The sequence below is a fragment of the Manduca sexta genome, chromosome 9 (genome assembly GCF_014839805.1).
Source record: "Manduca sexta isolate Smith_Timp_Sample1 chromosome 9, JHU_Msex_v1.0, whole genome shotgun sequence".
Lineage (NCBI taxonomy): Eukaryota > Metazoa > Arthropoda > Insecta > Lepidoptera > Sphingidae > Manduca > Manduca sexta.
Window position 1 is genome coordinate 13,301,094 of NC_051123.1, and position 6,000 is coordinate 13,307,093.

The window sequence follows — 6,000 nt, forward strand, 5'->3', positions numbered from 1 at the left end:
CCTACCGTACCCAACTCTAGCAATTTATCTATTGTTTTAAACACAACGCGGAAGAAACAAATTGCGGATACAATTTTATTTCTTTATAACAAGATTAATCGAGTGAACGCATTGTAATTGCCTATGAGTAACACTGGATTATCATTGGTGTTGTTATATCTTATTATTAGTAGGTGTAAACCGGCTTTAGATTTGATTCTCACCTGAAAATACCTCATTCAGGTGTATGTTTTTCATAATACCTCAAGTTTTATTTTCATAATGTAAATCGAGATCCGACTAGCACATTCACACTTGGCTGAGCTTATAGTCATTTTGACATTGCGTCATTCAATGAAACCACATACTGTGCCAAAAATCATTCATAAATTATAAGTATTTTCACTAAAAATCCTAGCTTTACTGTGTATACTTTAGTTCGAATTTGGCGTGTGCGTGAGTGTGTAACTGAACTTCGAAACTACTATTTACTTTATCCAATTAATAAATTGCACCCTAAAACAAAGGACAAATCAAAACATCGGCTCTGCACGAACCAACGAGCAACGGCTTCCGCAAAACAGCTCATTGTTGGGTTTCGACACTGACGTGAAGTGCACACAGTAACGTGTTTGTTCGGCCGTGGGAGAATTGGTTATAAAATGATTTGTTTTCGTTCAATAAGCTTTGTTTTACCAACAGTGGGGATAATGTTATTTTTTGAGGTGAAGTTGATTATGAATTAACAATAAGTTGTGCAGTGCTTTGTTTTGATCACAGCCAGCTGATACAGGAGTTGTATACAAGCCAACTCATGCGCAGAACGAGATAGTAAATTACCCGAGCAGTCCTTGTTTAGACCGCGTGCTGTTTAACGTTTTACATTAGCTAAACCTGAAAATTAAGAAAAAAAATGATAACTTGACTGGCTGAATCATAACACGAAATCGTTATTCTTTATTGTCACCGAAAGGTGACTTTACGAGCCTCAATGTTAAGTACAATATTATATTTATAAAATATTATTGACGTACTGAATACGTCGCGTGCCTCTTCTGAATATACACCAGCGTGATTTGTTGGTAAGAACCAGGCTTTTCATGTTCTATAAGGCCCTAGTTTGAAATAAAATACATCCTCTTCCACAATCTATGTGCAGAAGTGTTGAACCTTCACAGTAAGAAACGCCTTACTTGATACAGTTATTACTGGGCATTATGAGCCTTATGTCTTAGGTTGACGAGTGCAGTGGAGTGCCGCAGTACTTTGTAATTTAAAAAGTTCTGGAGGGGTTGCTACTGTTTAAGGTGGTCGTATTGCTAACCATCAAGTGAACGGCATCATTCAATTGCAATAAAACAAACTTATTAGTCCGGTATTAGCCGATAAAGCACTAATACCGAACTGGTTTGTGTATCGTAATACGGTATTACTAATCCTCGACCGGTAGAGAAAGGAAGTGGACGTAATTAGCCTATTGTCTATACATACATATGTATAAATTATGTATATATTCGTAGCTTACCGAACGTTCACTTTCAAACAATCGATTAAATCTAAATAAACAATTCGATTTATTCTTTGCGTGTAAACGAGAACGGTACAAAATAAAATTTAGTAAAACATGGTACATTATTCTTTGCATGTAATCAGAACGGTTAAAAATAAAAGTTGGTAAAACACGGTACAAAGACTTTTATATAGAAGAATGAACAAGTGGGACATTTTGATGGTAACCACTGTTGCCCATAAACATCTAACCAGAGGATTCACTGAAGCGTTGCTGGCATTTAGAAATGGCTTTTTATATTTTGGGTTTTTATCGCTTACGAACATTTTGATGTCCCGGAATTTTCCATTATTGAAAATAGGTACAGCAGTTAGCTTATTGATATTATATGCACGGGTTTAATTTTGATATGAGTTAATTTAAATTTAACAATTATGAAATATATAATTCATTATAATATAAATACTACATTTAACTTTTAAAGTAATTTGTAATGAACTAATAATGAAAATCGATTTTTTCAAGTACCTACATATGTAATCGATTCCTCTGCAGTTTCTATTCGATTGTTATTTTATGTGCTATTTGCTTAGCCAATTTACACTTACATTGTAACAAAATGTAACTTTAAATTGATAGGGTATATTCCGCTTCTGACTACAACCGAATAAAAGAAAACAGTTTCATTACTTACTCTTTTGTAAAAGTGACAAGATTTAGTAAAATGCATGGCGGCAGAAATAGACGTCCACAACACCGGAATCTCAAGACTCACCTAGATTGGCGTTTACAAACCAGTTTACACGGGTCATTAACGCGATAATTAGTGCAGCGTGAAAAGCTTGCGAAACTGTACAACGGGAATCACCATTAATAGCATATAATGAGCCAATGGCTATCATTAAATTGTCTTCACAATCGTTTAGTTTACACAATGTTAAGTGCATGTACGTAATTCCATTTACCATCGACTCCCGCGGCGTCTTTAAGACAGCTTGAGGGATGTTTCCAGATGATGGTCTAGGAATGATTGTATATTAGAGCTACATTCATTACTTTTCGCATTATTAGTCACAACGTCTAAAGTCACTCGCGTTAATTTTTTTTTTAAATACGGGAATCTTTAGTTGCTGACCAAAAATTGTCCCTAATCAACGAAATAAATTTAGAAAACCTATTTTCATTGTCTATCCTTTTGTCAGGCTTATGTCTGTATAACAATAAAAAAACGCATTAAACATTAACACACGATTAACACATTTCCGCGGTTATTACCTTCGTCGTTAATTCTAGATTCCCATGTAAGTGTCACAATTACTTCTAACACTGACTAATGAGCATAATTCCGTGAAATGAGGGAAATCATGGGAACACTATTACATTATAAAGGTGAAAAAATGTTAACCGCATTACATAGATTGTAATTTATTTGTTAGCGACTCTGGCACCATGCTTACGTTAAAATTATCTTAATACGTCCACAAAGACACATATTTCTATTGATTAAAACTTTCTTAAATTATCTTTTTTATACTGTAAAATACATTTACAGTATTATAAATTGTTTAAATACATTTAGGGCTGTATGAGCTAAGATCCTTTTGCCTGCATGGAAGAATAAATTTAATTTCGAAATTCGAAAAGATAGTTGGCAAGAAGCGATCTCTGGAACTACTATAATAGTGATATAGAAAACTATCTCTGTAGACAATAGACCAGGTCCCATTTTGAGTCCTTAAAAGAGTTTAACACGAGCGTAAACGAACGTGAAAATGTCTGTCGAATAATATTTGTATTCATTATTTTTGTTATTTTTTTACTATAATATTTTTTGTCTAAAGAGCTCACTTTAAGTAGTATGCTTACATGCAAATAACGTAATTCCATAAGTAAAAAGTTGTTATTAAGTTTTTGACACTTAAATTGCTGCTATACTAAATGTAATTATTAGTTGTGAGTTTACCGTAATTAAATTAAAATAAATAATTTCCTTCCTGCTCATAAAAGAGTTCACATATTTGCAATCAAATTACAATAATAATACGTTGTTGCGTAAAAAGCAAATGTGCTTAATGCAAGATTTCACATATTTGGAGTATCAGTTACGAGAATTCACAAATGACATTACATTATCATGCAATAATTATGCAAAATTAAAACAAAAACATTGCAAAGTGCAAAAAGCAATCAAGTACATTTCGTATGAAAGTAAAAGAAGATACTTAAGTGGTTGTTATTGCGATTGTGGCAATTATTAAATTATTTAAAAATTTTCCTCCTTTAAGTATTTTAAACTGGAGAACCAGAGCCTTGGTCGTTTGCTTTCAAGCACTAGTTCCAGCAGAGTGCTATTTGGTTCGCAAAAAGAGGGAATTATAGTTAATAAACAAACATATAAAACTCCTTGTGTGTGAAGTGGTGGGCAAATGTACCCACTTTACACCATGTGCGCTACTTTAATATTTTGATGTTAAAAATCAACTAAGAAGAGCATATTGCCCAAAATATTCGCGAGCTAATTGATATCTTTCTACAAAATGAAAGCAGATTAAACTACAAACAAATTGAAAATCAAACTAATATCGACGCACGCGCATACTGCAATCAATAGACTACAAGACAGTATTGAATAACTTCTTATGCACATTACGTTACGTCTATTTACCGATAAATGTTCATAAACACTAGAAGAGCCATACATTGACACACATAACTGTCAGTTTACATGGCAATTTGTAATGAACGATAGAAAAGCTATTAACTTGTGTAACGGTCTTTTGTAAACTGAAGATTGTCGTATAGGACTTTCTATTAGCTGTTTATATTTTTATTAATAAAGCCAAAGAAACCACGAGTGAGTCAAAATGACAAAAATGTGCGTTATCCCTAATTTACTTTTGTTCGGTTAATTGAAATATAGTAAGAGCTTTTTATCCACCGAACCTTCTTTAGTGGGCAAAAGGAATAGGATAAAACATCAAATAACAATCATCACATTAAATTAAGGGTCAGGAATCTTTTAAGGAAGAATAAGGCGACGACAGACTTAATCATTTCTTTACCGCATGATACGTAGGATTAGAATGGCTACGATGATACCATAAGAGACTTCCTTATACATAGATATTCATATAAACTTAAGCACTTACCTACTTAAGTGCGTACGTGAGACAAGTATGTCCTCATCTTACATACATACATACATAACATTACGCATTTTATCCCCGAAGGGTATGCAGAGGCGCAACTAGGGCACCCACTTTCGCCAAGTATGTTCCGTCCCATGATGTGATAGGGGCGAGCCTATCGCCATATCGGGCACAAATTCCAGACTCCGGGCTGATACTGAGCAGAAAACCCAAATATCACTTTGCCCGACCCGATTCGAACCCAGGACCTCAGAGCGCTATTGTACCGGACGTGCAATACAACTACGCCACCGAGGCAGTCCTCATCTTACTAAGAGCTATTTTGACATACTTTCCGTGATGCTACAAATTCATTAGCGAACGCCTACACACTGGACATTTACCTCGATTATAAAAACGAGGCACTCCTTTCCAAACATTTTAGCTAAGCCATGGATTTTTCCACATGAGGTCATCATTAGTCATAATATGAATGGCACCGGATCTGCATATTGTGGTCGTTTGAAACAAATTCGTTGACGAATAAATTCGACCTTATAATTCGGTGTATTACTTGCAATTATACAAATTTTCATGAGACCGGCAGCTCAACGGATGGTAAGGACAAAAATTAGTAGCAACATCCCTCGGTACTTTGAATGGGCTACAAAAAACTGGGTATCTTCTACCGCCACTGATCCCAAATCAAGCTATCGAGTATTTAGCCGGGATAAAAATGTACACCAGGATTTTTCCATCTAATTTCCATATATCATCTATTTCACGATACCGTGCACAAAATATTGCTGCATACAGCAAAAATATGAAGTCAGACTATCTGGCCATGTCGAAGAACCGGCTCAGCTATATGAATCTGAAAATATGTTACACCGTGGACTAAGGAAACATAGTATACCAATTTTAAAGGACAGATTCCGCTATCTGAAGAATAGAAAACCGATGTACTCTCCTTCTAAATTACAAACATAAACATCCGGTCCCTAAATGACATCCTGCAAGGCGGAGAGACAACGTCGTAGAGGTCGCAGGAACATCGTTAGTGGAAGCCTATGTTCAGCAGTGGACTTACAAAGGCCGAAGAAGAAATGACCGACATCAGACAAAATAACGGCTTATTGTTGACAAACAGATCACCAGGTTATGGAAAAGTAACAAAATAATATATGAAAACTTTCACGTTTATATTTGTAAGATTACATTACATAGTTGTAAAACGATGATAGGCAACTAAATAATGCACGCGCATGCGTACATTACGTATCTGAGCTGTAATTGTGCAGGGAAAGTGGTGGAACGGGCGTTTTCCGCTGGAATTTAAACGTACAATTTTGTTTCTACTGATCTGCTGGCACGCTTGACTCT